This window comes from Mus pahari, chromosome 7 (assembly GCF_900095145.1).
Source record: "Mus pahari chromosome 7, PAHARI_EIJ_v1.1, whole genome shotgun sequence".
NCBI classification, from domain to species: Eukaryota; Metazoa; Chordata; class Mammalia; order Rodentia; family Muridae; genus Mus; species Mus pahari.
The window spans coordinates 8,524,154-8,532,626 of NC_034596.1; the positions used below are offsets into that span (position 1 = coordinate 8,524,154).

Below are 8,473 nucleotides of genomic sequence, written 5' to 3' on the forward strand. Positions count from 1 at the left end.
ACCAGTCACTTTCAGATTGCACAGGAACTAAGACCAACCACATTATGAAAATTGCATTTTAAATATTTTAAAACATTGCAAAATATTCAAAATAAAAACTGGAGTCTTTGTACATGAGGTATTCTAGATTGGAGATGTATTTCCTTCAAATGTCCATCTGGGACAGGAACATGAATGCGGTAGTCACCTAGTGACTGACTGAAAAATTACAAGGGAGATGTGATAGACTATGTTCTTGTAACCCCAGTAGCAAGCCCTTTTTTGAAGGGCTGTCAATGACCAGCCCTTCAAAAAAGGAGAGAAAACAATTGTGGCTCTGAATCCAAGAGGAACTGTAGGAACCTACAACAAGAAGCCTAGTCACTTGCACATCAAAGTTCAATGCAGCACCATTTGCAACAGCTACATGTGGAACCGGCCTACATGTCCAACAAAAGACAATGGAGAAGAAAACATAACTTTTATATACAATGGAAAATTCCCCAGCCATAAAGAAGACTGGAGCCATATCATTTCCCGAAAAGTGGATGCAACTGGAGATAATTACATTAAGTGAATTAAACCAGTCTCAGTAAGACAAATATTGTATGTGTTCTTTCATATGTGGTTCCTAGACTTTATATACATAAATAAAATCATATATTTATATACATATATGTCATATATATATGTGTGTGTGTATGTGTAATTATACATATGACATGAAAGTAGAAATAAAACTGTCTGGAAGAGCAGAGGAGAAAGAGAATAGGGGAGAATGGGGAGGGTCCAGGAGCATGGGGGATTGTGTTCAGTGTCTTTGGAAAAGTCTTTCTGAAGCTGAGTGCCCATTTATAATGGAACTACTCAGTCTAAAATTTAAAAAAGAAAACAATACAATTGAACACATGTATGAAAATGTCACAGTGACATTCACTATGTTCTATGCCAACAGCTAATTTAAAATATGTAAAAAGAAGCCTACTATGTGCAGGCACATAAAGGTCAGCTTCCATAGCCTATTGATTGGGAGCAATACACCTCGAGAGGCTTTACAATTGATCATCAAAATCAAGACAGTTTTGTCTGGGACAAATGCTAAATTAGACAAGATGCCAGGAAAACAAGGGTGAATGAGGACAATCACAGCAAACTGGGACATACAGTCCCTGTGACAGTCAGGATATTGCCAGGAAAACAAGCCACACTGGGCATCTCAACAGAGATCAGATGATAAAGTTGTAGCACTGTGAGGGGGCAGGGAGGGCACCAATGTCCGAGTGAGGAACCAAAGGTGTGGCTTGATGTTATCAGAGTCTAAAAGCTCAGAAGGTAGATACTGCAGAAAGCATTAGACTGAGCCTTGCGGAGAGATGAGGCTTTCAGAGCTCAGAGTAAAAAGTCTATAGTGTCTGGGACTAGGCATTGACCACTAAGTGACAGTAATGTAATGGAGGCTCTGGACAGAGTAACTATGTCTGGGCTAACCATGGACGGCCAGGGCTAGTGACTGCTGCTGAGTAGTGGCCTCTTGAAGTGAACACTAGGTCTAGGAAGACATCCATCCTTTGTCTCCATGCAGCCAGATTCAACACCTAGTGATTTATTCCTGTTGGGAATGACTTCACTCCCATGGGATGGAACCAGAACTTAGTCTGAATGAGCTCGCCATCTCTTGGAGGAAGCATCTTGCTATAGCAACCCACAGTGATGTGAAGGGTGTGTTTGTGTCTGTTTGCTCTTCCATGACTTTTGGTGTCTCATAAAGTCAACCTTTCTTGACAAGGTGACAATTTTTGGATAACGGGCCATTCCAAAAAAAAAAAAAAAAAGTGTGTAAAGGCAAAAATTACTTTTTGGCTAAATCAAGTCTCTGGGTTTATCTGGCGATGGAAGCAAAATGTACTTGTATTTTCTGGAAATGCTGACGCTGAGATAGGACCTTACTGAGGAATTCTTCAAGGCCCAAGGGAGCTGAGAAGATAAATGCTACCAGGCGGCTTCGAGTTGAGTAAAATTCAAAAACAATACAATGTCAACTTGAGATCATAGGAGGCTGCGTTGAGTGTGACAGAATGCAAGGGCAGCGACTTGGTCTCCAGACAAACGAGGATGTGGGTAATGGGTGACGGCACTACAAATGCTTTGAACAGAGCCTGAAGGGAAGGAGTTGGCTCTCCCTGCCCTGCATCCCCAGCTCATCACCAAGGAAGAAGGAAACACAGGCCTGGGTTTGGCAGCATGCCCTCCCCAAACCCTCTGTACCAGACTTCACAACGTTTCCCAAGAAGCTTGGGAGGGCCAGGTATGGGTTTCTTCTGCCATGTCAGTGTTCTTGAACAGACGGCTCTGGGGCCCTTTTGGTAAGTGACTTGGCTGAAGCCACACTCTTGCCAGCATGGCAGCTGTTACCACTTATACCAAGAACATCTGGCCTGAAGACTGCAGTAAAAGCGACACTTGTCTACAGAAGAAAAATGTTGAAGTATACATTTTGGACATGAAGAAATAAGTAATGACATTTAATGTTTTCATAAAGCTGCTACAATGAACAGCAATCGTCTAACCCCCAGGCGCAGGCACACTTGCATCTGCGCATCCTTGTGTGCCTACAAGGAGCTCCTCACCAGAAGCATCATTGCAGAATGTGTCCTTGTCCTATTCAAACAGAGAAAACAGAGGCCATTGGTGATCCAGTCCCCCCTTCAAGATTTAAATCACAAAACTGGGGAGTGTGTAGTGAATTCACCACTCACCCGTTGCAGGGAAAGCTGGTCTCCAGTTGCAGCTTTGTTGCTGGATGAGTCATATTTGGGGCATCAAAATTCTCAACTTTGAAATGGGAATGTCAAAGATGATAAGTGTAAGTCTCCCCCCAACATTTTATATACAGAGTTTTAATAGTGGGAATTCTACCATTTCTCTGCTTAAACATGATTCTTTCCAGATACTCCTCTTAAAATGCGCAATCCCCTGATGTGTTGATGGCTGCCATCCCCACCTCCCTCAAACTCCAAATAAGAAGGATGGTTAGAGAGAACCAGCTGAATACACCAGGCTCTCAGAGGAGAAGATACACCCAGGGAAAGAGAGACGATGCCTTCTGGACCCTACCCAGACCACAACACCCTCAGATGCTTTCCATAGCTTGACTCTCAGTTCTTTGCCCCAGTTTAGGCACCTTCTACATTTGATTGTAAAAATACGAGGTGAAGGAGATGGAATGCACTCACTGTAACTGACTTCCTTTTTGTTGGTAGAGCATCAACTGGCAATGATATAATAAACACTTTGAGTTTGACAGAGAGCTGGAGGATCCAAGAGACAGCACATTTACAAACATCGTGATTTCCAAGGCATCAATCCCTTGCATAATAGTAACACTGCTAATTAGCAATGCCTCTTAAATTTAAAAAATGATACTGTGCCAAGATTAGAATGATAGCCTTAACAATGCACAGACATCCATGTCTTACATGTAACTGTGTTAAGTGAGTGCCTCCACCAAGAATCTATGAGCCAGTATGCTAGGATGTGGGAGGAGGGAGGGTGGGGCAGGTCCCATTGCTACATAATTCCCATTGGGCTCTGGCTCATCTCTGGCTCCTACTTTCAGGAATACACGTTTAGAAGCCTACCATTTCTCACATAGAAGTTTCTGGTCTTCCTCAGAGACTCTGCTCAGGTGGCCTGAATTCCAGGTACCAAGGATGGGGGAGGCCCCTTGGGAGAGAGCCAGTCAGGTTGATGGTCAAGGGGCATTGACTTACTGTAGGACAAAGTAGAAGTGTGAGCAGCTTTAGGATACATGCTTCTCCAAGAACCTTTGTGGTTTTTTTCTAAGTGTTAGTATTTTGCTTGATTTCTCCTTCTTATTATATTCTAGAAATGGACAGTAAAGCAGGACTAACGCCTGGGCCAAGGAATTGGAATGATGTGTACTGTAAATGTCTGTGCGCCTACCTATGGCTACAATGGTTGTATTAACATTCAGGTTCTGGAAAAGTAGGTCTGAGAAAGAGCCCATGCTTATGCATTCCTATCATTCGCCAGATAATGCTGAAGTTCCTAACAGACCACTATGAGTCTAGGATGTTGCCATTAGGAACTTGGCTTTGGTATCAAACATACCTGGTTTGAGTCTTAACTACAGATTTTCCTAGCTATGCAACTTCAGGAAAAGCTGTATACTATCTCATCTCAGATCCAAAGGAAGAAGAACCACCATGCTGGGTTGCTTAATTTGCTTAAGAGAATTCACCAAGCTCATGTAGGACTGGAGCACCTGCCCAGCTCCACAGAGAAGAGTCCGTGATAGTTATAGGTCTAGTTTCTGCCCTCTGCGGCTTCACTCCACTTCTAGAAGCCAGCTATGTGGTCTGGACCCAGCTACCGCCTCAGCCATAGCAGGGACCCTGATTCTCACTTGTTTGTCAGTAAGAAGGGGGTCACAGAAGGGTGACCTCCTGCTGCAAGCAGCACACAGAAGAAACCTGTTTCCTCAAGGGACCTTGGCTCCAAGCTTCATGACCAAAGTCACTCAGCTGGTATTAGCGACTGGGCTCACAGACATTTTCTGTTTTACTGGGGTTCCTGGATAGCTTTACCAAAGCCATCTTTATAAACAGTTCCATAACCACTGTGGTGTGTGTGTGTGTGTGTGTGTGTGTGTGTGTGTGTGTGTTGGTGGTGTTGTTGTTGCTGCTGCTGCTGCTGTTGTTATCTATGTACACAACAGTTGACTAAAACTCAAGGCATAGAACAATTTATACTACTTGTAGAATTATAGACATGGAAACTGGGATTTTATTAAAACAAAACTGGAAAGTACTGTCAAAAGAAATGAAAAAAAAAAAACAAGCAAACAGATTTTTAAAAGGAAATCAACCTTTTGTTTAGTGCCTACTCTCCTGACCCATGTTAACACAAGAGCAGTTAGCTAGCCTAGTATTTCCATTTGGCTGTCTAGACTGTCTCTGTGTGGAGAAGTCTCTACTTAGGAAAAAAGTCTAAATTGTGCAGCACGAATGGACATACCTATAGCTCCTCCCTCATTCAGCTGGCTGAAATTCCTCCATGCAGCTTCTGGGGGTACACAGCAAGCTACAATGAAAGGGAGGTGGGAGGGGCAAATACATTTTGGATGATTTTAGAGGTCGGAATTTCTCTTGCAAACTGGGCACACTTCCTGCTCTGAAAACACATGTCTTGTGTCTCAGCTATGTTTACTGCTAGTCTCCCGATTCTCTGAAATTCTAAGGGAGATCTTACTCCTAGGAAAATGACTATTCTGTTTTGAACAGAGATATGTATTTCTCTAAGACCTAAGAGAATTATACATCCAGATAAACCCTACGTGTTGGTCACCAGAGAGCCTTCTTATGATGTGGCTAGAAACAAACCTGGGCGTCCTGCCTCTAAACAACACTCTTCCACAAGTAGGCAGTGGAGTTTTCGAGGTGAGGAACTTAGATAGCTTTTGAAGAAATCCATGTTCAACCTTTTTCTTTTATGGAGACAAGACGGTTGGCAAGAGGTGTAAGATGTTGCCAAAGAGACAGCCATGCTTTTGAATCGAGTTAACTTTTCACTCCTCAGGACGTTCTTTGGGAAGAGCCCTGTGCCTGCAGGACTATGGAGGACTCGTTCCAGGAACATCAGTGCTTGCTAGTGGGCAGAGCCGTGCTTGTGTGCAGACTCCGGGGGAGGGGGGCACTTCTGGCCGCTGCTTAAGTCCGAAGTGCTGAAGATGTGACCTGGGGATTGCATTCTGACAAAGTGAGTTAGCCACATGAGATTTTTGAGATGCATCCTTGTAAGTCTTTAACAAACTCTCAGAACTCTCCCAGTAAGAACTACTTCACTGAACTGCTCAACGGCCAGGCATTATCCGGTCACTGCTTATCCTTAGCTCATGCCTTTGGTGCCAAGCTACTGAAGACTGGCATAGCCTGTGCTGCGGACACAAACCGTGAGTCTTTGCCAACAGTGCAGTGTGAGCTCTTCTGCCATCCCTGTGAGTCTCATGGTCGTTTACAACTCTTCCTGACTACCAGAAACTTAAGATGAACACTTCGCACTACAAGGCATGGCTCTTTCCCTTTGTGTAAATCCCCTAGGACATGTGGTACAGTCTGACTATCTAGAAAATGAAATTAATCCTGTAACTCTTTTATCTATAATATAACAGTTACAATAATTAGTTTTAAGGTTTTTTTTTCCATTTCCTTATTGCTAATCTATCAAGTGCAAACAAACACTTAAATACACCCAAAAGAGCACAGCACATCATTTTGGATAAAAAAAAAAAACACACACACACACACAATAACATATTGTCTTTCTTATATTTTTATTTGCTCAAAGTGTTTGAACAGTGCTTTGTTCTCTAGTGAGAAGATTCTCTGTAGGAAACTGGGTTTGCTATAAGCAAATGGATTTTCCCGGAGTCATCAGAGGAAATGTGGCTGTGTTTGGAGCTGGTACTCTGGTACCAATTTAGACCATGGAGAAGGGATGCTTGGTCTTTGTGGATGGTTAACATAATGAACTGGGTTTTCTGGTTTGGTTGCAGATGGTCCACTGAGCTGTGAGACGACACATATAGATGTCCCTTCTTCTGACGTCATAGAAATCGGAAAGCTCATTTCTTTTCCTAGCAGAATGCTCCCCTCTCAGCTTGTTCTCGCTGGGTTCGCTCCTTAGTCAGTGTTCTCAGTTCTAACCTGATGCCCACATCTACCAAAAGTTGGTATTCAAGCTCAAGTCTCTTGGTGGAGGAACACCACACATAAAACACTGCACCAGAGAGGATGGTTTCCAGGTTTCAGAGGGCAGCAGCTTCTCTTTGACCTGGGTCACCACTCTGGTGGCCTGGCACCTCCTGAATATGGCAGCATGGCCTACAGAAGTCTCCCTGACATAAACACAAAGGAGACCCAGTCATGTGACCCCCTTCCACTGGATAGGTAATACTGTTGAAGTATCAAGATTAAGCACTTTGAGGCTTTGGGTGACAGAGGCAAGAGCTGCACATATGATAGTGTCCTGAACCATCTAGCTGAGGTCAAATCCCTTGGCACCCTTTCCTGAAAGTTGAAGATGAGGAAGACATGGCTACACTCTACTCCTTAGTGGGGCAAAGGTAAGGATAGGTACCAGGAAGGATGGGATCTCCTTGATCTGGAGCAGGGCAGAGCACTGATCTTTTCCTTGTGAGGACTTGTCCATCCCTGTAGTGTTGCTGTTGTTGTTGCTGTTGGTGGTGGTGGTCGTGTGTGTGTGTGTGTGTGTGTGTGTGTGTGTGTGTGACTGACTTTCTCAATAATTTGTTCCAAGGAATAAAGTACCATGATCTCTTAGTCCTGGCATTTCTTTTGTAGCTTTGGGACTGTCTAAGACTTGTTTTCAAGGAGAATCTCAGGGTTTCTGTGTCCAGATCTCTGTCAGAGAACCTGTGCGCGGATAACAAGAAAAAAAGAGGGTCCAATGAAAAAACACTCTTGGAGAACTCAACAATGGAAAGGGATGCGAACAGGAGAGAATAAAGCACAAGTGGCCTCAAGAATTTAGGGGAAATGGTCCACAGAAACAGATTCTCTTCCCATTCCTATGCTTCGTCAGGGAATCTGAAACAGATCTGTGATGGTAATGTGCTCCAGGGAGTCCTGAACCATGATGAGAGAGTGAGAGAGAGGTAACCTCAACTCAGGGTGGCTGGACAGAAGACACACACCCCAGTCCAGCCTTGAGAACCACAGATTTTTCCGCAGATCTCTGTTCATAGTGGTTCTCAAGATGAAAGGGCACTGGAGGCAGAAAATGCTGAAGACTTCAGATTATTAAAATAAATAAAATCAGAAATGCCTGATTTGATGCAAGGAAGCACAAACTTTCGAAGGGGGTGGGGAAGAATTCTCCCTTCTTCTAGAAGAGTAGGAGTGCACGCGATTTTAAAAGAGTAATGGGAAATGCCGTAACTTAGTTGAGAAAAAAGAAAACATTTGAAAACCACTCGGGTAAAATTAAAAAAGGGATAGCTGAGTTCTTGGCTCTTCTAGGAAAGGACACTGAGAGATGTCGCTTCCTCGCCAGCAGGGGGCGCGTTTTCTTCATGATTGGTTCGGGGAACTTGGTTAAAAACTTCGCAGCCAGACGTTTTCAGAGCCCCCCAGCCGGAAATCGCTGTGCAGGTAACAGCCCTCCAGTGTCTGGAAATGTTTAATTACCTCGAGCACTCCTTCCTTCGATGCCCCTTGCTGGTCCAGCACGCAGCGCTCTGGGTGTGGTAGGTGATTCTAATCCAGGGTTCCATCCCAACTGCACACAACTCCACTGCAAAAACTTTTCTCCATCTTCTCTCGCTTTATTAGGCACTGGGTCTTTTCCGATCCGCTTACTTCCCACCTTGGAGGAAAGAACATTTCAGTTCCACCAGAGCTCAGGTGGTTGTGTGTCAAAAATGATTCTTACCACTCATTTTTTAAAGCTCTAC

General features: G+C 43.9%; 1 long non-coding RNA gene across 1 annotated transcript in view; it reads right to left on the minus strand.

Moving 5' to 3' along the window:
• Positions 1–2,481: 2,481 nt before the first annotated feature.
• The window catches only part of LOC110324158, a 6,106-nt gene continuing 114 nt past the window's right edge, over positions 2,482–8,473 (minus strand). Inside the window, exons 2-4 of the long non-coding RNA XR_002380673.1 lie at positions 8,208–8,385; positions 2,736–2,811; positions 2,482–2,637 (exon numbers count right to left, since the gene is read on the minus strand). This is a non-coding gene — a long non-coding RNA (uncharacterized LOC110324158). The remainder of the gene's footprint in view (positions 2,638–2,735; positions 2,812–8,207; positions 8,386–8,473) is intronic.